The sequence below is a fragment of the Manis javanica genome, chromosome 5 (genome assembly GCF_040802235.1).
Source record: "Manis javanica isolate MJ-LG chromosome 5, MJ_LKY, whole genome shotgun sequence".
Classification (NCBI taxonomy): Eukaryota; Metazoa; Chordata; class Mammalia; order Pholidota; family Manidae; genus Manis; species Manis javanica.
Window position 1 is genome coordinate 122,040,797 of NC_133160.1, and position 27,804 is coordinate 122,068,600.

A 27,804-nucleotide genomic window follows, 5' to 3' on the forward strand; every position below is an offset into this window, starting at 1 on the left:
GACCTTCTTTTCATACAATATTGCCTTATAGGTGAGTGATAGTGGCTATCAAAATCTCTCTCTGAATATTCATGAAGCCTGGCAAGGAGAAGAGACACACAGGGACACAGAGAGAGAGGAAGAGAACTTTTGAAACTAGTGGCCTGATTCAGGGACCTACTTCACCAACAAGGAGGTTTGTTATTGTTCTTCAGTAACAAAAGAAACATACCTTTTAACAAAGGCTTCCAGACAGAGAAACGTGCTACAGAAAAGATGAGAATAGGCCAGCAAGAGTTGGTTGGTTCTTTATTTTTGAGAAGCAACTTAGAGCTCTTGAAAAACTATGTTGGATACCTGGTCTCTGAATAACGCATGCCTGGGTTGAAATGTATGCTCTGGCACAAAGGAGATGTGTGAACTTTGACAATTTATTCAAGTTCTCTAAATCTTTGTTTCCTCATCTGAACAATGGGGAAGAAGGCATCTACTATTCGTGGTTGTTTAGAGCCTCAGACAGGGCACCTTGCATAATGAAAATCAGGTAAATATTACCTTCATTCCTTGAATGGTTTATCTAGTACGCAGCCTGTTGGTGAGGGAAACAGCTGAAAGCTATTGCAATAGTTTGCTTTTGTTACTGTCAATGAGGTAAAGCTATGTAAATCTCTGGTCATTAGCATCTATTTCTGTTTCTGTAAATCTGCAGAGTATCTTAGAATTGCTTGAGCCACCTGCCTGATGCGCCACATCCCTATATTCCTTCTGTTCACTTCTTCCCTGCCTCCTTAGTCTTCAGTAATAAGAGGAATGAGGAGAACAGAGAAGCTAAATTCTATCTTGTTGAATTGGGTCCCTCCGATCCATTTTGATGCTCAGATTCATCACTCGCTGTCCTCACAGGGAGTAAGGGATTATGATTCCGTTCAGTTTTGTCTTTGGGAAAACTTAGAGGACAGAAATGATCTAGTGAATGAAGCAAAGCCATGTACTAAAAAGACAGCAAACCAATCTTCTGCATAAGGTAGTTAACATTTTGAAAACAGTTTATTTGGCAGCACTACTGCATCTAATCATAAACCAAGTCAAACAAGATGAACATATGCACATTGTTGAGCTGAGTAGTGGAATGGCTTTTCCAGCCACAACACTCCTGTGTAATAGCATAATTTCCAGGTAAATAGCTCTTTTATTGCTAATTAGAACTGAGTTTGACATACTGTTTTGAAGCTCCAGTCGAGAGGCCCTGACTGAAGAATCATGTCCCTGGAGCTGGAGAGGTCGTTTTCTCGTCATCTCTGGTTGCTATCACACCTACAGGAGGAGAGGATAGGCCCCAAACTGCTACCTTGATCCTCAGCAAGTACGGGGCGTTGGATGTCATAATGAGATATTCCCCACATACAGTCCCCTTACCCAACTTTTTCAAAAAGATAAATTCATTGCTTACTGTGTTAACTGTAGAATTCGAGTACATCTGGAGCACGAAGGGGGCTGGCATTATAGATTATAACATTATTTGCTCCACTCTTCTTACCACATACCAATCTTGGGATGAGTTTTTGAGCTTAGAAGAAGGCAATTATTAAACGCTCATTTTACTTCTGATCTGAAGTCCTGATTCCTATGCCCTTTCATGATTTCAGTGGGAATTTTGAGGAGCTTTTTCAGTGAAAAAAATAAGATAAACCAAAGGGTTTTTAAACATTATTGCTTTGAAACCAGTTGGTACTGAAATCTACTCCACAGAGAAAAATATCCTAATCAAACCAATACTAGAATAGAATGTATTCAGATACAGCATAAGTTAACTCTTGCTCTTAATGATTTTATTCACAGTGTTTAAAGGATATATCAATGTTATAGGAAAGAATGGGAAAAGAGAAGTCAAGGAAGCATCTCCAAGTATAGATATTCAAGCTCTTCATTTTACAGATGAAACAACTAAGGGAATCTGTGACAATACGTTGGTTTCCACAAATTATACTGCTTGGTTAATTAGTAATAGATCTGAGATGAGATTTCACATCTCATTTTATATTGCAATTGAATTTTAATACACTCGATTGCCTAAATTTAAGGAAAACAGGAATAAAGATTTTCTTTTGGTACAAATCTCAGTAAATATTTTCAGCCAAGCAATTCAGTGGAATAAAAAGAAAAACCAATCATGCAGTAAATTAGAAGGAAAATGAAAGAAAATTTATACATTTATGCTAAAGATTGAAGGGGATATTTTACCCTAACTAATAAAATCCACATATAATTTGAGATCTGGTTTTTTTCTTCATATATTCAACAAACATACCATTCTTTGCCCACTGGATGTATTTGGGAAAATTTTACTTATTTACTTACAGAAGAGATCCTAACTACTAAAATAGTATGTTGTGATTACTATGTATCACAGTTGATCTTACTTATTTCTTTTTATCTATATTATCCCATAGCAAAAAAGCTGTAAATACTTGTGGTTATTAAAATTGTAGGTCATAAATTCTAACATTTGAATTTTAATAATGTAATGCTGATAGAAGGCAAGCAAAAATATAATAAAAATTTCCTGTAGGAAGGCTACCCTCTTGTGGCTTAAACTGGTACAACCGTGTAACTTTTGCATCCCTACAAACTTGTAACGTAGCCTTACTTTGAAGATAATTGAACTTGAGTCCTGTATCTTTAGTAAGATTGGACTACAAACACCTCCTTTGAGGATAATTGAACTTGAGTCCTGTATCTTTAGTAAGATTGGACCACAAACACCTCCTTTGAGCTGTGTAGGTTTAAAAAATGAAACACTAATAATCATTCAATATTTAAGTTGTCCATTGCCTTCACTAACATATTAACTCTTCATTTTAAAACCATGAATGTATTCTGCATTAAACTTTACAATTTATTCTTCATACTAGTAGCCTCACGACTACAAAAAAAATACTTAATATTAACAATTACTGATTCTATTAACTGTTACAAATGTCAAATTAAATCACAAACTTTATGTAATGTGAAGATATCACATTGTCACCATTCCTCTGTTCAAATCCAGTGATACTTAAGAATATTTGTCAAATAAGTGTTAGTTTATTACTACTAAATAGATGATGGATAATAACTAAGCCAAAATAAAGACATTTTTGTGTCAACTTAAAACTTGTTACAAATTTGAAATTTTGAGGATGCTAGAAGGGTGAATTTGGCTAAAGTCAATTCTCACATTAGTGGAGGAAAAATATGGTGGTCTTGCACTCTGTTCAGGACTATGAATAAGGGATAGTATTGTAGGGCAAGTCCTAGGTACCCAAACTTGGGTACAAGCCACAAAGATGCCTATGGCTTCATGGGGTATTCCCTGTTTCTTGTGAGGACAGTACCTGCATGCATTTATATTGTGTGGCAAAATAACTATAAAAAATAGTAAAGGCAGGATGAAAGGCATGTAGGTACTGCTTTCTAGTGCTAAAGGATGCTCTCAAGTTTTATCTTTATTCTCACTTATGTGGTAGATTATTATTCAGAAATATTCACCTGGCTCCTTCACCTCCCGAGGACTGCATTTTCTTGATCCTGGACATTGAGCTCAAGAGTGTGAGTGACTTTGGACAACTGGATATCATCAATATGATTAGGCTAAGCTTGAAACGTGCTTTTAAGTGTTTGTTTACTCACTTGCTCCTATCATCGTAAGAATGTGCTTAGCCTACCTTGCTGGTCCCAGGAGGATGAGAGATATGTGAGGCAGAGCCTACCTCCTCTCACAGCCCAGCGTACATCCATTGGCTCCTGACTGGCACAGGTTTCTGAGCTAAGCAGAAGCTTATTATTGAATGCTGCTGAGATTTTATGGCTTTTTTGTTGCATTGCATACTGTGATCAAGTTTAATAGAGAAACTTTCTTTCTTCACATGGAGGCTTATCTGTTCCACAGTCATATAGAAGCAGTATCTACATAATTGTTCAATCAGTTCTCTTCTTCAAAATCTTTATGAAACTTGCTGTTTTGGTCCTTGAAGTCAAACAGATGTCACTATCTCAGCACTTTCTGACACACTGTCTAGAGTGTCTCTAATCCCTTTTTGGCAATATAATCAACTTTTGCTTATTTTCTTCATAATAATTAATATTACTTTTAATTTCAACATTCTTATTCATTAATTATCTATAAGCCCCAATGAAATATAAATTCCATAAAGGTAAAATCCTATCTTTCTGTTCCCTGTTCTATCTCAAGTTTCTAGCTCACAGACTTTTATCATTAAATATTTTTGAATGAGTAAATGAATGAGTCATTCAGTCCATTAATACATCAATCAGTTGCATTCTCTGACCTGGTTAACCTCCCCTTCAGGCATCACTTTAAAAAAAATCCTCCATAGTTTTAATAACCTCCATAACTGTTCTTTCATTTCACTTGTGTGTCAACTGTTAAGGATTCAGTAGCTGAGCTGATAAATTATTTTCAGTTGACTTGCAGCTCCATGCTCTGATCCAGTCAGATACCTGCCTGATATGTAATTGTCACTTATTGTCGACATATATTATTGTCAACTATATACATTACAATCCTGTTCCTCTCCTTATCATTATACTAAACAAACAAGGTAGAAACTTTCCTTGACGGTTACATCAAACCTATATCCTTTTATGAGCTGTTATGAGGCAATCCTTGTAACAAAGCACAGGTCAGTATGAAGATAGAAAAAGTTCAGTTGCCAATATTTTCTATCTATTCATTTAACGATTAATATTTCTTACAATAATGGGTATAAAGATACACAAGATTCAGATCACATCCTCAAGACCTTTCAGTCTTGGAAAGGAGATAAGTAGTATGTATCCTAAAGAAATAAAGAATTTGGAGAGGAGCTAAGGTAGGTATTATGAAGATCAACATATGACAAATGCAATAATTATGGCTCAACTTGCTGTGGTTTACAGGAAGTCAGGGTTTAAAGAAAACTGTGTTGCTGGGACAGTATGTGGGCTTTGGTTTCCATAGAACTCTGACCAACACAGAAACTGAGGGTGAGGAAACTTGCTGCATGATTCATTCTTGGACTCTGAACCAGAATTTCAATGAATGCACTGTCCCGATGGCGTAATACTACATCTTATGGAGAAAAAATTCTGAAAAATTGCTATTGCTGTCATTAGCATCACTAAAGCAATTGTTTTAAAGAGTATTTCCATAAAAATATAATTGTTACCCCTAAATTGAACAAATTACTGCATGAGAGAGAAGAATCATCTTAAGTATTTTTCTTAGGGAGCTCCTAATCGCTTGTTAAGCAGTAGAAACTTGTCAAGAAATTGAGTCACAGGTAGTAACTCTTCATTGCAGACATTATTGTAGATGAGTGGTGTATATGAACTCAGGAAAATAGTGAAGAGGAGAAAATGAATGTGAGAGGGGAAAGAAGGAGGGAAGAGATTGAAAGGGAGGAGATAAAAATAGGAAGAAATAAAGGAGAGAAAGAAAAGGGAAGCAATGGGAGAGAAGATGCAAGGTGCCATGGGTTTTGATAAGTTTTTTCTGTAACATTTTAAGTTTCAACCCAAATCTTGTTAAGAAGACACATAACAGGAGTTGGTCCTTGATGATGGGTGGAATTTGGTAATTGATGAACAGGGAGTAGTGTATGTGAGTAGACAGACGGTATCTTTGGGACATGGTTAATGGGACAACTTGATTGCAAAGTCAGGGTCACATCTCTTCTTCTCAAAATACCCAAATGTAATCTGCAGAAGACCTTTGAAATATTGACTGATGCTTCTTAGGAACTGAACTGTGCCTTCCTGCAAATCCATCTATTGAAGTCCTAACCCCCAGTACCTAAGAACATGGCTGTATTTTGAGAAAGGACCTTTGAAGAATTAATTGAATAAAATGAGGTCATATGAGAGGTCTGTACTCTAGAATGACTCATATCCTTATAAGAAGAGGACTTTAGAGCCTAGACAAATAAGGAAGACCGTGTGAAGACACCAGAGAGAGACAGCCATCTACAAGTCAAGGAAAGACACCCTCAAGAACAGCCTGCCGAAATCTTGATGTTAGACTTCTAGCCTCCAGAATTGTGAGAAAATCAGTTTCTATTGTTCAGACCACCCACCCACACCCCACACTGTAGCCTAAACATTGTTCAGCCGCCAGCATATTTTTCCTAAATCACAGAGCAGATAATGGCACCCTCCAGCCTAGGCCCATCTGGTGAGTCTCATGGCAAACTGAGTAAAATTCAAATATTTTACCTTGAGGGCTGGAGCCCTGTTGAGCTGGCCTTTAGTATTTTCCTCATCTCATTTACTTTCCATTTCATCCAGGACATTGCAGCCTGTTTGGTTTCCCCCCTTGTTTTTCAAAGTACTAATTTTTTTGCGTGTTCCCCCCCCCCCCCTTAGGAGCATCACTAAATTTGTATTTGATTGGGTCTTTTTCTCCCAAATTTTTTTTACAGACACTTTTTCATTATTCACCTTTCCATGTAGGTGCTAGCCACCTTGTCAAAGATTCCTTGTTTAAGCTAAAGAATTATCTGTCTCTGTTGTGCTTTTGTCTACCATGTTATCCTATTTAGTTTCTTCATGTGAATTTGTTTTTTTTCTTTGTCAACCACTTTGGAGACAGTGACTGTATCTGTTTATTTTGCGCCTTCTCATCAGTGGCTAGAACTGTGCTACCCCAAACTATACCCATTATCCACAGGAGCCTATTCAGCACCTAAAAATGTGGCCACTCCCTATTGGGAGTGCTTATGCTGTTAGTGTAAAATACACACCAAATCTTGAATGCTTGGTATAAAAGTATGTCAGATATCTAAAAATTGTTATATTGACCAGATGTTAAAATGATAATTTGTTGATATAATTGTTTAAATGAGATATATTGCTCTGCTTATTTTTACCCGATTCATTTTACATTTTTAATGTGGCTAATAAAAAAGTTAAAATTATAAAAGTAGCTAATACTATATTTCTTGTTTATAAAGCACTTTATTGAAGTATGATTGACATATAAATCTATGCAAATTTAACATACACAACTTGATGAGTTTGGGAAAAAGTATACACCCATGAAACTATGACTGAAATCTATTCTGTAAATATTATCTATGACCTCCAGAAGTTTCTCCCCACCCTCTTTACTTATTATTATTATTATTGTGTGTGTATAGTTATAACACTTAACATAAGATCTACCCTCTTAGTAAAGTTTTAAGTATTTAATATAGTATTGTTAACTGTGGGCACTGTGCTGTACAGTAGATCTCTAGGGCTTATTCATCTTATATAACTGACTTGTATCTTCCCATCTCCTCTTCCCCCACAGTTCCTGACAACTGCCATTCTATTTTGTGCTTCTATGGGAGTGCCTTCTTTTTTTTCCCTGAAATAGGTAAATGGTATCTCACATAAATGGTATCATGTAATATTTGTCCTTCTGTGTCTGGCTTATTTACCTTAGCATCCTATCTTCCGGGTTCACCCATGTTATCACACATGGTAGGATTTCCTTCTTTTAAAAGGCCAAACAATATTCCAGTGCGTGTGTGTGCATATATACACACACCTTATTTTGTGTGTTTATATATATATATATATATATACACACACACACACACACACACACACACACACACACACACAATACACACAATTTATTTTCTTTATCCATTCATCTGAAGACAGACATTTAATCTCTTGGCTATTGTGAATAGTGCTGCAATGAACATAGGAGTACAGACATCTCTTTGAGATTCTAATTTTACTTCTGTGAAATATGAGATTGCTGGATCATATGGTACTTTCAATTTTCAGAGAGACCTCCATACTGTTTTCCATAGTGACTGCACCAGTTTACATTTCCAGTAATAGTGTATAATGGTTTTCTTTCTCAACAACTTTGCTGACACTTGTGATCTTTTTTTTTTTTTGATAATAAGCATTCTAACTTGTGTAAGAGGATAACTCATTGTGGTTTTGATTAGCATATCTGTGATGTTGAGCATGTTTTCATACACAGGTTGATCATTTGTATGTCTTTGGAGAAATGTCTATTGAATTCCTTTGTTCATTTTTGTAATTTTTTTTGTTTTATTTTGTTTTCTGCTATTGAGTGGTAGAAGTTCCTTATGTATTATGGATGTTAGTTCTTCATCAGGTATAGTTGGCAAGTATTTTCTCACAGCTGGCTTTTTCATTTTCTTGTTTGTTTCCTTTGTTGTGCAGAAGTATTTTATTTTAATGTAATCCCACTTGTCTGTTCTTGCTTTAATCCCTGTGCTTTAGACGTCATCTAAGAAATCACTGGAAATATCAATGTCAAGAATCTATTCCTCCTTGTTTTCTTATAGGAGTGTTATAGCTTCAAGTCTTAAATTTATTTTAATCCATTTTGGGTTGATTTTTGTGCATGGTGTAAGACTGGAGTCCAATTTCATTCTTCTGCATGTATATGTAGTTTTGTTAACCCCATTTACTGAAGAGAATATCCTTTCCACATTGTGTGTTCTTGGTAACCTTGGAAAACATTGGTTGGCCATATATGTGTGGGATTTTTATGGGCCCTTTAATCTGTTCCTTTAGTCTATTTGTCTGTTTTCATTCCAATACCATATTTCTTTGATTGCTCTAGTGTGATGCTTCCAACATTGCTCTTGTTTCTCAAGATTGCTTTGGTTATTCGGGGTCTTTCAAGTTCCATATGATTTTTTTTCTATTTCTGTAAAAAAAAATGCCAGTGAAATGTTGATAGAGATTACATTGAATCTGTAATCACTGTGGGTAATATGACATTTTAACAATATTACTTCTTCCACTCTATGAACATGGAATGTCTTTCCATTTATTAGTGTCTGCTTTAATGTCTTTTATCAGAGTTTTATAGTTTTCAGTGTATGTCTTCCATTTCTTTGTTTACACATGTACCTAAAAATTTTATTCTTTTGGTGCAATTATAAATGTGATTTTTTTAAATTTCTTTTTTGGATAGTTCATTGTTAGTATATAGAAATGCAACTGACTTTTTGTTTTGTATCCTACAATTTTACTGAATTTGATATACAGTTCTAACAGTGTTTTTGTGGAATCATTAGGGTTTTCTCCATATAAGATCATGCTACCTGTAAACAGAGAGAATGTTACTTTTTCTTTTCCAATTTGGACACATTTTGCTTATTTTTCTTGCCTAATTTTTCTGGGTAGGACTTCCAGTACATGTTGAACAGAAGTGGCAAGAGTAGGCATTTTGACTTATCCTAGATCTCAGATGAAAAGCTTTCAGTTTTCCCCTCTTCAGTATCATATTAAGTATGGGCTTTTCGTATGTGACTTAGACTGTGTTGAGGTAATTTCCTTCTATACCTGATTTGTTGAGAGTGTGTATCATGAAAACATGTTTAAATATTGGCAAACATTTTTTTCTATATCATTTGAGATGGTCATGTAATTTTTATCCTTTCATTATGTTAGTGTGGTTTTTCACATTGATTGTGTATATTGAAGCATCCTTGCATCCACATGGTCATGGTATATGATCCTTTTACTGTGCTGTTGAATTTGGTTTGCTAATATTTCATTGTGGATTTTTGCCTTTACATTCTTCAAGGATATTGGCTTTTTTTCTGAAAATGTCTTTGTCTGGCTTTGGTATCAGGGTGATGCTGGCTTAATAAAATCATTTCAGAAATGTTACCATTTCTTCTTTTTTTTTGGTAGAGTTTAAAAAGTATCATTGTTAATTCTTTAAATGTTTGGTAAAATTCACTTGTGAAGCCATCTGGTATTGGACATTGTTGAGAAGTTTTTGATTGCTTCTTCAACCACCTTATTTGTTATTGGTCTGTTCAGGGTTTCTATTTTTTCTTGAGTCAGTTCTGGTAGGTGGTTTGTTTGTAAGAATTTATGCCTTCTGTTATATAATTTGTTGACATACACTTGTTCATAACAGTTTCCTATGACACTTTTAATTTCTGTGGCATTATTTGTAATGTTTCCTTTTTTTTTCTCATCTCTCTTTTTCCCCTATTCTACTTTATGACTTGCAATTTTTACCATTTTTAAAAAAAACAATTCTTAGTTCTTTGATTTTTTTCTATTTTTCTGTTCTTGATTTTATTTATTTCTGCCCTATTCTTTATTATTCCCTTCCATCTGGTAGCTTTGGGCTTAGTTTGCTCTTTTTTCCAGTTCCTTGAGATGTAAAGTTAGATTACTTACTTTCTTCTTATATCATTCTTCTTTTTTAAGATAGATGTCTTCACAGTTGTGTTTCTCTTGGATAGCGCTGGTCTTTAGCAATAGCTGAGACATAACAGACCTTAAAGAAATATTCATTGTTTGATCAGAGCACACTAGTTAAGGCCAGTCACTGCACCAAAGATTTTTACATTTTATCTTTTCAAGTTGATGATGAAGGCAACTTTTCAACTCTACTTTAAAATGGGGAAGCAGAGGACTACAGATTATTCAGTACTTGGACTTGGAATCATTGCTTAAGTGAGAGAAAAAATGGAAGTAATAGCTGGAGAGTTATGCAACACACCTTAACAGTGATAATCTAGCTGGGGTAAAACAATTAGTGACTTTTTAAAAACTGCACTTTCTGGCATTTTCCCATGTTTCTGCAAAAATGGCATATTGTTTTATATTTAAAAAATAGATTTTGTAAATACGTGAAACAAAACAATTACTAAGTAATATTAGGAGCATAATGACATCAGCTGAAGAGAAAACAATCATATGTCTATAAATTTTGGAATAGCCTACAAACTAATCTCTTTTATTCTAGTCTCCAGTTTTTTTTTCTAGGTATTATGATATGCATTCATTGTTTAAAAATGTAACTTGTCATTTTACAGATGAAGTTGAGTGAGATTAAATGTCTTGTCTCCAGGTTTTGAATCAAGGTTAATAATAATTAATATTCATCCTGCTCTCATATATACCTATATACCTACTAAAATTCTCGTTGTTCTCTGAGGGCAGTCTTTTTCCTCCTTTCTCTATAATACTATCATAATATTTCTCATATATTTTATTTATGCTCCTTCCTTAGAGTTATACTGACTATGCTGTTTTTGGCTTTCATTTTTGGATGGGAAGAACCCAAACAGAACAGAACAACAGGACCAGAATCTGCAGCTTTCTTGGCTTTCCTTTTTCTTTTTCTTAATTAACTGTGTGTAGTTTGTTTCCTAAGACATCCCATAACTTGATAAGATAACTAAATAAGAATTACTCTTATTTAGAGGGAAAAAGAATCCTGCTAGCAATAAATTAATTTATTATAATTAGATAAGGGCCGTCAGGTGGTAACAGAGAATGCCTTTAGCATACTCCTTTGACACACAATGAAATAATCCTTGAAGAGTTTTTTCTTACATTGGACTCTCAATCAAAGCTGAGAGTATATCCCTCTTAATTTTTAAAACATTTCATGTTTGATTTACTTTGGTGATTTATGTTTTCAGAAACAGTTCAGAGTTGTCTTTGCTGCCTCATAAATTTACATGTTTGTGGATGTGTAAAATTAGGCCTTCTTTTGAATTTCCATTCATCTACAAAGCAAAAATGCAGATGAAATAAAAACTAAATTTATATTATCGTTATATATCCATGATTGGCTTTGTCTGGATTCCTTTCCTTCCTTCCTTCCTTCTTCCCTATAAATAAATACACATGCATTCATATTTTTATACATATATGCACATACAGATGTTGTAGAAAAACTAGACTAAAATTTTTATAAATGATGTCATTTAAAAAGTAAATATAATCTTAGCAAACGCAATTTATTTCTACCTGTGCCCTCCCAGTCCCAATCACCTCTTTTTTCATTGTGGAGTAAAAGAATGACCTGCTGCACCTTGCCATGCATCAGTTTCCTGAGATGAAACTTATTAGAATAAGAACATGATGAGTTTTCCCATTTTCGTCCAGCCAATCAGTCTGTTCATTGTCTGAGAGCACACCCGAAGACTAAAGATGTCAGTTGTTTCTCTCCAGGTTTTCCCAGTAGCCCTGTGCTTTAATCCAGCTGCTGCTTTGCATTTGAAAACTAAATCAGCCTCAATATTTCACAGTCTTTTTGATCTTGGGTTTTATGGTAATGAGACTTTGGCTACAGAAACCTCCATTCAGAGAATTCAAATGGATTTTAGCACCTGTTAGCAGGTGTCAAAAAAAAAAACAGGAAACAAGTGCATCACTTAAATTCTCCCATTCTTTCAAATTTGCTCATCTATAATCAAAAACATTTTGTCCATGAAAAGTGCTGTAGAAAATGAAGGCAAATCCTTATGCATTTTTAATGCTACTTTATTGTTACATAAATTTTTTACTGTTAACTTCTTTTCTGTAAATCTCAATTTGTCCATCTCTAAAATGGGGAAGGAGGAGGGGCCAATTAGGGTTTTGCCGAGTCATCAAACGAACATTTCTGTAGTAACAAAAAGAGACACTTATAATATTAGTGTCAGTGTTGCAGTGAAAATAACACAATTTCAAGTCTAATGAGCAATGCTGAAGCCCAGTTTAGGACTTCATTACCAAAAGGTACTGCACATTATATTATCTATGTTCTTATTTTTCTTATTTATTTCTAGAAAATAAAGTGCTTAGACTTAATGATCTCCATGGTTGCTTTTGAAGCTAAAGTTCTATAAGTCAGTGTAAGTAACTTGTTTTTAAAAGCCATTCAGCTAGACCTATCTGTAGTATGCTATTATTATTAATCATGAACTAATGTCCCCCAAAATTTAATGAAGTTTTTAACTATGGGAAAATCAAGGGTCCCATTTTGACATTCCTCTTTAATATTGAATGAAGAACTCTTTGTTAAAATTCTAATTGCAAAAGCATATGGGTGTTGCAGTCTAAAAATTCTAAACATTTAAATAAACTCAGTACTTATTCCGTAAATGAAGTCATGAGCATTTCTGGCTCAGAACCTATTTACAGGCATACCTCAGAAATATTTCAGGTTCAATTACAAACCACTGCAATAAAGTGAATATCACAATAAAATGAGTCAAAGATTTTTTTGGCTTCCTAGTGCACAAAAGTTATGTTTATGCTATGCTGTAGTCTTTTAAGTTTGCAATAGCATTATGTATAAAAAAATGATGTACATAGTGCTTTAAAAATACTTTATGGCTAAAAAGTGTGAACCATTATCTGAGATTTCAGCAAGTCATAATCACTGACCACAGGTCGCTATAACAAATATAACAATAATGAAAAGTCTGGAATATTATGAGAATTACCAAAATGTGAAACAGAGACATGAAGTGATTGAACACCATTGGGAAACATGGTGCCAGGTAGCCACAGACCTTCAATTTGTAAAAACCACAATATCAGCAAAGTGTCATAAAGCAGAACTCAGGAGTGCCTGTATAGTAGGTTTTTCCTTGTTTTCTAATAAATTATTGAAATGCTCATGGTCCATGAATTATTAGTAGAAAATCTGAATATCATTTTTCTATTAAAAATAGGGTAATAGGAAAGCCTCCATCCAATCATTAAATATTTAAAAATGGATGTAGGGGCACAATATTTAGTCAAGGAGCAAAAAAAAAAAGACAGTAAAATAGAGATCATCTGGGCTAGGGTGGATGGAGGAATAAGGTCTACCAGGAAGAGAAGGAGAGGCATCCTGATTTTCTCTTCTGTCTCTTTCTTCTTTCTTTCTACTTTTTGATGTCTAACTTATCGGCAATTTGGCAACAAATGCCAACATTACTAGCACACCTAAAGATGCATAGCTATGTTTCTGAAATATGTCCTGTTTTAAGAAATAATTTTCAGATTGGAAGTGTATTTGCATCCATATCAGAACATTGAGCTTGGCTGAGCACACCGTCCTGTTTGACATGTAAGCTCCAACTTTGTTTATACAACATGCTCCCACTTCACTCTGTCGTTCAGAATTCTCTCAGGCTTCTCTAACAGTTCTTTAGGGCCCAGTTCTCAGCTTTCTTGTTTCATTCTATGTTTTTAAAAGACAGAGCATTCATTCACATAGCCATAACAGTTGCACTTATCCAACAGCCCTGCTCTTGCATAGTACTCAGGCTTTAAGTGTTTATATTTGGTCTTTGTGACTGATTTCAGAGTAAACTTGAAGACAAACTGTATCTTTGTTCCCTCTGTCACAAGACAGGAAAAATAGTGTATTTGCAGTGTATATTTAAATCTTAGGACAAGAGTGAGACTTAAAACATTTGAGAATGGCTAAAAGAATAGTGGATATTATCCTGAAGAAGAAAAGATTTCCAGAGATATGACAACAACCTTCCAACATTTCAAGACAGTAATCCTGAGACTGGAGGAGGAAGCATACATTCCTCTAGGAATGTTTTTAAAATCTAGAAACAGGCTACAAATACTTTCAAACTGGAAATTTTTTAGTCATATTATGAAATTCAAGATGTTAATAAAATGATTCAGAAGATTTGTTGTTCTTGCTCATTGAAAGTGGGCATAGATTTAAAAAGTTTGAAATGTCTGTCAAATGTTATTGAAAGAACTTGAATGTTCTCTGTGTCTTGAAACTTACAAAATCTTTCTTTGGAAAATACAGTGAGTCACTTTTTATAAGCAAAAGGATAAATTTTCTAACAATCTATGTTTGTAAATAGTGAAATTTTTTTATTAGATAACTGGTCATAAGTTCTGTAATTTTTTTTTTTTTTTGCATAGGTCACTAAGAACGGAGGAATTAACCTACACTTGATGTTGTATCAGCAGAGAGCAGTCTATGGAACAGTCATTAATTGCTTATTTTGTCCTCACTGTTCATAACTCAGCATTTGGGTAAGACAAATCGTAGTAAGATATATTGTAGAAGGGATACTAGCATTACAAATATAAAGTCCTTTCTAACACAGGGAAAATATGATTGCAGGTCTAACTGATAATTAAGTATATCATCATTAAAAGCCCATTAGAAGACACTCAGAATCTTTCTATTAAATGTTACTGAATGTCTATCTAAGGCTAGATTTTGTGTATGACATTTCAGCAAGAAAAGTGAATGAAACATAGATTCTGTCCTCTAAGAGTTTACCTAGAAATTGGGTAGGGGACAAGATAAATACTTACAATACAAAGAAAAAATTTGATTTATTTAAGTGCAGCATAAATGACAAAAGGTGTTTCCCATATCTACTCCCCGGTATACATGTACACACACACAGATTCTAACTATAGGTGTGTAAGCATTATGTGTACATGAGCTGTGTGTGTGTGTCAAGGATAATAATGTATACAAAGAATCTTCATGTAAATGTGTTTAGAGTTAAGATCCTACAGTTTGTATTTTATAGTTTTACAATTATAAAATCTGTATAAGTTATACACCTTTTATAGTTTTGCTTCACTTTGGGTTCCTTGTCCCTAATGAAAAAATCATGACAGCTGAAGTCTAGTAACCCTCAGGTTAGCCTGAGAGTCATCTTTTATTTTCCTGCAACCCTATAAAATTATTGAAATAATATTATAACCCTCTAAGAGAATACCAAAATATTTATGATTATGAATATAAGAATATATTAACAAGATTAAAAATAAGCATAATTAGTTAATTTCATGGTGTTGAATTTCAGAATAGGTTTAAGTCACAGAGTAGTGTATATTTTTTAATGTTTATTATAACAGTTTTTACCTATGTTTTTATACTTCAAGAATTAAAAGAATCAGTCATATTAAATATATTTTAAAGTAATTTAGTTTATTTCTTTAACAATGTTTAAAAGTTACAAATGATTTTCAAAATTTAGTGTAATAACGTAAGGAATCGATACAAAGAGTTGCAAGTATGTTTTATATAGGAATTTTCATGTAAATTGTATTAGATTTGTCTGAGAGTGACAGATATCAACACAACTATGAATTAATAAAACATGTTTAATTTTTCTCTCATACAAGTGTCCAAGAGACTTTATTAAGTAACGATTATAAGATCAAAATTAAGGAAGTACTTTTACAAATTTACGTAGGCAAATGCTGGGATGAGCTTGTGGGATAGATTCCAAAGGTGCCTATATTCAGTGAAAATAGTTTTATAATAATTCAGACTAAAGTGTAGGTCACGTGACAGTCTAGATATTCTGGGTGCAATGTGCTAACTGAAGCAGCTGACTAATCTTAAATTCTACCACCATGGATGACACAAAATTAGGTTGTAATGCCAGAAAGTCCTTGATATACTGTAGAGTACAGGATTTGAAGCTAAATAAAGAAAACAATGTTTGGTGGATTTATTTTATTATCTTCTAAATATTTTCCCAGTGAGGGTTGAAGACATTCCCTTGGTCAAGGTATTGAGAAACATGTTAGTGAAAGGAGAGCATGCAGTCTTCGAACAACTGCAGTGGCTGCCCTCTGCAGCTTAGCAATGACGGTAGAAGACGGGGCATTAAGTGACTGTAGGGAGACTGTAGCAGCATTAACTGTTGGGGAGAAGATGCCAGAGCTTCCTGTGATAAGCAGAAGTTTGGAGAAGTAGTTGATAAAATTAAATTGAGAATTTTTTAAGTGGGCTGACTGATAACAGGGTCTCTAGGACTGATATAGAAAGGAAGGCCAATCAATTCTATTTGATCTAATAAACACCTACAGTAATAACTTAAAACTTGAGTCTGGGAAGAATGACATCAGCAAGATGGCAGACAAGGAAGCTCCAAGCCCACCTTTCCCCCATGGGCTCACTGATAAACAACTAGAAAGTGACTACAACAACTTTATAGGAGTTCTGAAAAGCAGTCGAAGACCTAGAACAACCAAACGAATGCCAGTCAAGAAAAAGCCTCCTTCACAACGACAGGGCATTTTGTGATGTTTTCACTTACACTTACCCCTCCCCTCCAATCCCCACCAAGTGCAGCAGGGTTTGGGGGAAGCAGTGGCCTTGTCCCCAGTTCCCTCCCAGAAACCAGAGACAGCAGTGCAGACAGACGTTTCAGAGTTATATAACATGTGGGACTGGACTCCACGTCACATCACTCAGAGTTGAGATGGTCAAAAGCGGGGCAGCTCAGACCTCAGGCTAAGAAAAGCTCTGGAAAGCAACTGGCACTGCGTGGGGAATATGGAGCTACAGATGTCTGGAACACAGATACCAACTTCAAGAAACCAAGCAGCTAAGGCCCTGAGAAAAAGCAGGGGATGAGACTCTTAAGGAAATTAAGACATTTAAAATCAGCTACATATGGTACAATCAGGAAGAAAAGCACCTGAATGGGCCCAAGAAGAATCATACATAAAACACTCCTGAGAAGATCTTGAGCCTTCCCTTTCCTGAGGCACCTGGAGTAGTTAAATCCACAGGGACTGAAAATAGAATGGTAGCTGATAAAGGCTGTGGGCAGGGAAGAGTGAAGATTTATTGTGTAATGAGCGTGGAAGCCTGGGAAGATGAAAAAGTTCTGGAGGTGGATGGTGGGAATGGTGGCAGAAAAATGTGACTGTACTTAATGCCATTCAATACTACACTTAAAAGAGGATAAAATGGTAAGCTTTAGGTTATGAATATTTTGCCACAACACCCAAAAAAATCTAGTTCTATTGAAAATTGATCTCCCTTGAGCCATTGTACTAAAGTCATTGCGGCCACAGCATTCCAAAATCTGGGCCTATTTGGAGACTCAGAGTTCCTGATGTAAAAGGTAGTCCATGTAGCTTGAGGAAGAACCATATGATAAAATCATAAACGTGAGCCACAACTCTTCCTCCTAGTCATCTCTAATGGCTCATCAATCAAATGTTGATTCTTTGAATACACACAGCCACCGTAACCCACTTAGTGCTCAAAATGGATCCTCACTGAAAGTAAGTGGTAAGTATGTTTTTACCCAAGGCTGTGGTACAATGGAACTACTGGCTCCACAGACCCATGTTGTCTTATCTTCCAGTTTCTTAATGTATGTTTAGAGTAGTTATACTCAGCAAATGCAAGAATCTCTACATTGCTCCCTGATATTTGAAGTGAGGGTTGTAGTAGAAATAAATATTGACAGACTTTGGAGTTTCTTCTTTTATAAAAATCATAAGCCAAATGCAAAACTACATCCCTTGTGGTATTGCAGAGATCACTGCCACCCTCAAAAATATGAAAGTGCTGGGATGGGGATTTCCATTACACCCTAATCTAACTTACCTTTTCAGGGTCTGCAAAGAGAGGTGGGTCTTGAAAGAAGACAGTGGATTAGCATACATTAGACCAGGTGGTGTCTTCCACTACAGCTGTTGCTCCAGATGTGATCTCTTTACTGTATTGTAAATCAATACAGCCCTTGGTACTTGCTATTCAGCTATTGTAATTGCTCCTAAATTTGGTGTGATTGGTCATTGTAGTAATGACTCCTAATAAATCATCCCTCTCTATCCATTTCTTTATTTAATCCCATCATTCTTTAATTCTGGGCTTTACCATGTAATTTATTAGACTGATAAGATATTAGCAAAAATGGCCTCAGAAGCTCGAAGAATGCTTGTGCATTAAGGTTTGCTCTCACTTGCTTAGTGCTTTTGAAAGAAGTTTTAGCCAGCTTGCTGGGCCAAAAGCCAGCACCAATTTCCATAGATGCTATAAAACTGAATAAAATTGCATGATACAATTATCTTCAAAAAGTAGAAGAAATGTAGTACAGGGCTGTGATCCCTGAGGCAGTAGAGTCAAGCAGGGTGAGCCCTATGATCTCACAGCTTTCCAACTTCAAGTATGGTGCAAAAAAACTCCTTGGACTCCAAAGCAGGGAAAAGGTTTTCAAAGCAAAGTTGGTCTTATATCACTCTGAGGTTGGAAAACAGAAATTGAAATATAAAACAAAGCAGTTGAGATTTTGGTGGCTGAGTATTATGACTATCAGTAAAAGTTCCAAGATGTATTCACAGGAGTTTCTTGGATTTTTTTAATGAATATAAATCTTCACAAGTATAGAATACAATTTCATAAAGTCAGATACAGAATAATTTTCAGTGAAAGAACAGGAAGCCATAAGCTTAAACAATCCCAGATCTCACTCAAAGCCCAAAGAAGCAAGTAGAACAATTATTGAAGCTCACACAGGGCTGGGAATAGTTTGTATTTATAAAAGTCAGAGTGGAAAGACCAAATAATACATGGACAGAATCTGCAGAATTAAGTCAGAGTGGAAAGACCAAATAATACATGGACAGAATCTGCAGAATTATAAAGATTTAGTAGTAAGACTGAGTTACCTCTTCACTAAAACTACTCTCACTCTGTGCAAACAAAATAGAAAAACAATCTTAGAAAGCATTAAACTAATTCCAAGAAAATTATCTAAGCATAGATAAAAAAAATCAAAACATTATTATAGGGATCTACCAAAATCCAGCAACCAAGAGTTTAAAATCTGCAAAGACCAGCCAAAAAAAAAGCAAGCAAGTAGCAGGAAAATGTAACCCATAATCAAGAGAAACATCATTCAATTAGAATCAACACAGAAATCACAAGAGACGATGGAAAGAGAAAATAGGGATATTATATGCTTAAAATCTTCAATAAGTTAGAAGAAACACATGACTGACAAAGAGAGAAAAGGAAGATGTATAAAAGAGGAGAATCCCTAGAGATTAAAAATGATACATGCAAAATTACAAGGGTACTGCACTTAATAATGACTGAATAGAAAGCTCAGAAGAAAAGATTATGGAACTTAAATAGAGAGAAACCATCTTAAGTCAAATACAAAAAGAGATGAAAGACTGGGAATAAATAGCAATCGTGAACTGTGACACAATAATATTCAGACTAGCATGCACACAGTCAAATTGCAGGCTTGCTGCATATTCTTCACTGAAGCGGGCGGAGGGGAGTGTGGTAACGACGGGCCAGAGGGATGAAAGTGTGATCCGTTTACTCTGCCTTTTTGGATACCATCATAGCAGGTGTTTCACCGCAGTTTTGTGAGGCTAGCCATCTATGTCCCCCACTCAACCTCAGCTGGAGTGAGCAGGGGTGGGAAGTTTTCTCTGTGGTGTTTGGAATAGAGTAGTTGCATCCTAAAAGTTCTATATCTATTAAACCTGTCTGTCTTTTGACTAGAGAATATTGGCTTTTGTTTGTTCTTTGTTTTTCTCTGTGCTGTTAGCATTTCTAGGTACCCAGCTTCTTTAGCTCCAAATCTAGGACATATGAGGCCCAAAGAAAACCGAGGGAACTCACTTCCATGTCATTTCTAAGATCCCAAGGTCATTAACCAGTTTACTGTATCTTCTCCATCTTTCAGAGTCTTAAGTTTGTTTTAATGATGTCCAGGGTTTAGTTGGTTGTGCTTGCTAAAGCAATAAGGAAAAGTGCATCTCTGTCTTCCCAAATGAAGAAGTGTACATGTTCATTTTAATATAGATAAAATAACAGCATTCTCAATAAACATTTGATTGCATTGACCTCTGTGCTCCTCAGAGTTTGTTTCCAAATCCACAATAAATTTTAAAGTAGCTGTTGTATAATATTTAAAGCTCAAATCTGGCCAACTTGCCTGTAGAGTGGTTTATAGCTATAGGTATAATAAGGAGTAGATGTGGGCTGCTCCACAGCAATGCAGTGATATTTACAACAAGACTATGAGTTTTGGCATTAAATCTGTTTCATATATAAATTTTTAACCAGCTTTGGATTTACTCTACCATTTAGAAGTCATTGAAAGAGATGTAGAAATTGTTTTGAATCTAGAAGTCTTATGGTCAAAGCAGTAGAATTAGTAAACCTCACTTGAATTAAAGTACTGCCTCTCCCCACTTTTCCTAGCTCTGCAAACTTGAACCAATTATTTAACCTTTCAGTTGCATTTCTTCATCTCTGAAAGGACAATGGTGATATTTGCCATAATAACCTCAATGTTATTTTATCCCTAAATCTTAAACTTTTTACGTAAACCATTCATTGATACTAATCATTATAATATTCTCTATTAAAACCACATATTTCTGAGGCCACATTATTTCTAAATGAAGTCATTGATAATTTTTAGAAAGAAAAAATTTGCATATACAAACTATCTTATCAGTAAAATAAAAACTTTATGGACACCAAGCATACCTGATAATAATAACATAAATTTAGAGATTCATAAAGCTCCATGAATATCACCAGGGCATAAGCAAAGAAAGCCAAGCCTACATACTTACTAGAGAAAAAGCTGTAATATGGTCTTTAAAAATGTATTAGAAATTCTGCATACAATATGTATGTAAGTAAATTCCTAATAGGATGATTCTCCTGCAGCAATCATTTTAAACTTAGATAATACCAAACCTGGAAAACCAAAAAAAAACCACTCAAATGCTCTGGAACATGAACAAAGACAGGTCAATTTTGAAGATCAGCTGCCACATAGAAGACTAACAACATTGGTGGATTTTCTATTATTGCTTTTAGCCAGAGGGAAGGCTACATACAGCTCTGTGTAGGACATTTAGAATTTCGATAGAAAAAAAAAAATCATCTACTAGCACAAAAATAGACACATAGATCAACAGAATAGAATCCAGAAATAAACCCATACTTATAAGGCCAGTTAATCTATGACAAAGGAGGTAAGAATATACACTAAGGAAAAGACAGTTTCTTCAAAAAATTGTAGTGGGAAGACTGGAGAACTGCATTCAAAAGAAAGAAACAAGACCACTTTCTTACACCATACACAAAAATGAACTTGAAATGGATTAAAGGCCTAAATTTAAGATCTGAAACCATGAAACTCCTAGAAGAAAACAAGCAGTAAACTCTTGGACCTAAGCCTTAGCAATTTTTTTCTGGATTGTCTCCCAAGGCAAGGGAAACAAAAGCAAAAACAAATAAGTGGGATGACATCAAATTAAAAAGATCCTGCACAGCAAAGGAAACCAATAAAATGAAAAGGCAACCTACTAAGTGGGAGAATATATTTGCAAATGATACATCTGATAAAGGGTTACTATCCAAAACATATAAAGAACTCATATAACTCAAAACCAAAAAAACACAAACCCAATTAAAACATGGGTAGAGAAAAATGAACATTTTTCTGAAGAAGGCACAGATGGCTCACAGACACACTAAAAGATGCTCAACATCACTAGTCATCAGGGAAATGCAAACCCAGTGAGATAGCACTTCATACCAGTCAGAATGGCTAGTATCAAAAAAATAAATGACAAGTGTTGGTGCGGATGTGAAGAAAGGAAGTGCTCGTGCACTATTGGTGGGAATGTAAACTGGTGTGGCCACTATGAAAACAGTATGGAGGCTCCTCAAAAATTAAACATGGAATTAACATATGACTCAATTATTCTATTTCTGGGTATTTACTGGAGGAAAACAGAAACACTAATTCTAAAAGATATATGCAATCCTATGTTTATTGCAGCATTATTTACAATACCCAAGATATGGAAGCAACATAACTGTGTGTGGTATATTTACAGTGTGGAATATTATTCAGCCATAAAAAAGAAATCCTGCCATTTGCAACAACACTGATGGACCTAGACATTATAGTAAATAGAGTAAGTCAGACAGCAAAAGACAAATACCATACGATTTCACTTATATGTGGGATCTAAAAAACAGAACAAACACACCCCTAGAAACAGACTCATAAATACAGAGAACAAACTGGGAGTTACCAGAAGGGAAGAGGGTTAGGCAAAATAGGTTTAAAAAAATCATCTTTATGGTGTGAAGACCTCAAGGACAGAGTCTGGCACAATCATAGCCACAGAGAAATATAGAGTGAATTTCAAAAGGAGGTGAGCAGGAGAGGAGATGCCCACACTCTATGTAAAAAACTGTCTCAGATATAGCTGATAGCTGAAGCACCTTATGCATGGGGTGGACTGCAAGCAGCCAAACTATGGATGAAAACACTGAAATGAGATTTTAATCCATTCAGGTTAATTTGCTGTTAAGCAAACATAACAATGTCCTTTAAAGGAATATAGGAGAATCCTTAGTATCCACAATATTATTTCCAAATATAAACCAAATTAATTAACATCTGAAGAACCAGGAAAATGTAATCCATTCTCAAAAATAGAACACAATCAACAGAGATGTTCCCTGAGACACTCAGATGTGGCAATCACCAGAGATAGACTTTAATGTCCCTATAATAACTATGCTCATTAATATGAAGAAAAATATTTTTGTAATGAATTAATAGTATGTAATATTAGCACAGAGTTAGAAACAATACAAATAACCAAAATAGAAAGAGCCCAACTGAAATATATATATATATATAAATAATTTCACTGATTGGTCTTAACAACAAAATGGAAATTGTCCAATATAAAGAACAGGGAAGAAAAAGACTAAAAAATACTAATACTGGCTCAGAGACCTCTGAACCAATATAAAAATGTTTAAAATATTTGTTATTATAGTACTTTGAGGAGAAGAGCAAAAAAAAAAAAAAGGACTCAAGGAAATATTGGATAAAAATTTCTCTGATTTGGTGAAAACTATAAATGTAGAATTTCAAAAAGTTTAGTGGACTCAAAGCATATTACATATAGGAAACACATACCTAGGAATATCATAGACAAGTTACTACAAACCAAAATTAAGAAAAATCTTGAAGCCAGTGTAATATGATACATTTTAAAGGGCAATATGTATTGTCAGAACAAAATCTATGGATGCCAGAAAACAGTGGAATAAAGTCTTTAAAATGTTGAGAGGAAAAAATCTGTCGACTCAAAATATTATATTCTGCAAAAATTTCTTTGAAGAATATAAATGAAATAAACACATTTTCAGATAAAATTTATTGTTACCATAATGTAACAAGAAATGCTAAAGAAATTATTTTAGGCTGCAAAAAAAACAGAGTATTTTCAGGAAGGTAAGAAGGAAGCCAGAAAGGCTAAAACTTTGATAAATGTCAAATAGTTTCTATTGTCTCTAAAGTATGTTTATAGATTAAAGCAATATTATAACATCTTGTAAAAATTATTATACATATTGTGATTATATCATAAAGGGTGGGAAATATTCCTAAATGGTCCAATATTTCTCTGTTTTACCTACAGTGGTACAATATTGAAAATATGTGGAATATTGTGATGATATGTCCAAAATAATTGCAGTAGTAATTTGTTTGTATGGAATTAGATGATTATATATATATAAATAATCAAAGAGAATGAGATTGCAATAAATTAAATGATGCACCTTCAAATATTGGTGCACAAATGGAAAACTGTTTCTGATAGGATTTCAGTAGAAATACTCACAAAATGAAATCCTTTCATGGAGAAAACTGCCAAGATAACAAATCACATAAGATTAGACAGAAAATCTGAGTACGATTCCTGGACTCCTGTGTACCAACTATAAAGATATCAGGAAATTTCTTCATAGTAAAACAACTCAACGAGGAAAACTTATTTCAAAGATATCAGATAAAGTGTCTAGAAATCTACCTCATGCACATTTTTGCATCAACACTAAAGATCCATGTAAATGGAATTGTTTGAAATGTTTTATGATCAGCTAGGGTCATATTAATTATAACTTTGTAATGAATATATAAACTATATAATTATGTATGAACTTCTGTGATAAATCAAGCCATGGTAAAAAAAAAAAAGATACTGGGATGCTTCTAATAACCACAGAACAGATACATATAAAATATATATGGGATATATATATTTGTATTGTGTAGCTGCACAGTTACATATACACTATTATATGTATATCATATCATGTAATACAGTTATATATAGTTATATATACTATTACATAATACAGTACATAGAAGCTGTATCTAATATATAACATATATACTTATACTTGGTAGTTGAATCTGGTGAGGGAAAGAGAATTAAACCACATCACATTCACATTGAAATAAGGCCTATGTGGCAGATGCTAAGGTTGGGGGGTTTGGGGGCACACTAATCAAAGCAGCTGCCATGTTTTACTCTAATTTCCATCACTGTTGCTCTTTTATAAGGAGTCCACATGCTGTAAGAAAGAAAGAGATGATTTCAAATCTACTAATTATTATCATGTTATTAATTTAGACTAAGATAATAATAAAATGGTGTCTATAAAGAAAGACTTTATTACGGAATTAATTGCTTTGATTAGAGTCAACACAGGAGAAAAGATTTGCATAACATTTAAGAAACAATTACTTTGATGGCTATTCAGGAGCCAAAGACATGCAAATTTAAAGATAGCATTTTACAATTTCTACTTTTATATTCAGATGCTAAGCTCTCTGATAAACCCCACTTGTTCAACAGAAAATTAAAATCACTGAATGGAGGAAGATCTGGGTAATGATGTATTATTGACGTATTCTGTAAATGTTCAAATTATTCTTGGCTTCAATTTTGAATTTATTTCATAGAAACAAAAAATGGCACTACAAAGTCAATTTTAATCTTAGTGTTGATGTTGTCGTTGTTTTCCCCTAATAGATGTCGATAGAAGTAATTATAGTTATCTTTATGAATTTATTGTTACTCCTTTTATTCTCAGAGTTCTTAACTCGAAGACACATATGGAAAGAAGAACTCTGTGTTTTAACACCTGCTTCTAATTCATTGACTAAAAATGCAACTTAATTTTTTTGTTTTGCTGTTCTCAGTATTTTTATTGCATTTTCCCCTTTGATGAGAGTCTAAATTCAATTTGAAAGTATATTTTATATATATAGCTCATATAAAAATATATGCTTCATGAGAAATGAAAAATTACCATTAGATTTGGTTTGTATAGATAATCTGATTTTGCTTTCCCTTTTCTGTTTCTTATTTTTTCTCTTGGTTGATTTTTTTACTGCAATGTTCCTTTTAAGTAAGTGATCAAGACCATACTTAAGGTTACATTTGACCATTACAATGTAGAGGCAGTCAAGAGGCTATAATTATCAAGACATTTGACTCTTATTGAACAATAAGAAATTTAAAAATAGGTTTAAGATACTTAAAACACCCACTTTATATTGGTGTAACTCAGGGGGGGGAAATAAGTTCCCAGCCCGGGGCAAATTACCTTTGAAGCTGAAATCAGTCAAAGGGAGAAATAAACTGGGAGAAACACATTTATTCCTTACAAGCAGTCATCCACCTCTGTTGGCCCTTGTCTCCTGCAACCCAGCTGTAAAAAGTGACCCACCAAATCTCTCTGGTCCAGACATACCCTTGTTCCCCGCACCCATGTAATCACCTATTGATACGGAGATGTACTAAAGCCAGGTGAGAGATTCTGGAAATACTGCAATTTTACCCACATATGTTCATCTTTTACCTTCTTCTCCAACCTCTGGTAACCACTGAACTATGGAGATTTTATTGTCTCCATAGTTTTGTCTTTTCAGAATGCCATAGAGTTGGACTCATACAGCATGTAGCCTTTTCATACTGGCATCTTTTCTTATTAATATGCATCTAAGTTTCCTCCATTTCTTTTTATTGCTTGATAGCTCATTTCTTTTAGTGCTGAATAATATTTCATTGTCTGGATGTACTACAGTTTATCCATTTAGAGGAATATTTTAAAACAAGATTTTTTAAAAAAGAGGTTCTGTGAAACAGTAAGTTGACATCTGAACTGTGTGTAGAAAAGAGAAGCAAAAGTTACGTTTGCGTTCATTCACACAGCAATACCATCCTTAGTGAATTAGTCTAAGCTAAACTAAGCTTTGTGGCATGTAAAGTGACTGAATTTGAACTTCCAAGAAATCTGGGACCTTCAAGATGAGCTACAAATTTGATAGAAAAGAAGGCTAGAAAATCCAGGAGTGATACTGCTCAATGACTCTCATCCAAGCAATTCATACCTGGAGAAGAGCACACCTTATTCAACATGTAAAGATTGCTACATACCAAAAGTAATTAAATATAAGAAACATGAACTTAAATATAAAATTTCCAATCGCACCTGAACAAAAATGCAACTATGAGTACAAATGATCAGAGGCAACTACATGTAGATATTGACTCCCAGAGACTTTGTATATATTATGTGATTCAGAATATAATATTACTATGTAAATTATACACTAAGTCATAATCAAGAAGTTATCTGAAAGTTATAAAAATAAATAGGCAGATTTAAAAAAATAATGTTTATAAATGAAGATAATTTTAAAACATTATTCAAGGGTGTTACTGTTAAAAACATTATGTCAAAGAGAATATAACAAATGGTTGAGAAAATAAGCAAACTGGAAAAAATACCTAAATATTACATATTAAGTGTCAAGGAGAAGAAAAAAAGGAAAGACATATAAAGAAATATGGAAAGCAGGATGAGAAATAAAAACCTGTCTGTCACATAATTGTAATTAAAGCACCTGAAGAGAAGACGGAGATGAGTGAGCAAACAACATTCAAAGAGGTAGTTCTGTGAAATGGCCAAACTAAGGAAAAATAAAGTTTCATAAACATGGAAATCACAAAGAATGCTGAATAAAATATAGCCAAACATACCAACACCTAGTCACATAAAAGTAATATTTTAGAGCACCATTACCTGCAATTTAATGGTAAAGCATCATTCAACCCCCACTCACAATAGTTAATGAATATACATACACACAGTAGAAAATGGGCAATAAAAGCAAAAACTAGGCCTGATTGATGGGTTTATTAAAGTAACTATTAAATTGATAGAACTTGTTTATGAAAAATAATTAGTATTTTATCTATAGGTCTACTAAAAAATATAGTAATGCCATTCATCTAAAAATCTCTCTATATAATATATACATATATAATATATAATATATATATGTTTGTGTATATATGTGACTCATTCAATGCTGTCAGTAAACCTTGCTCAGAATTCAAGTT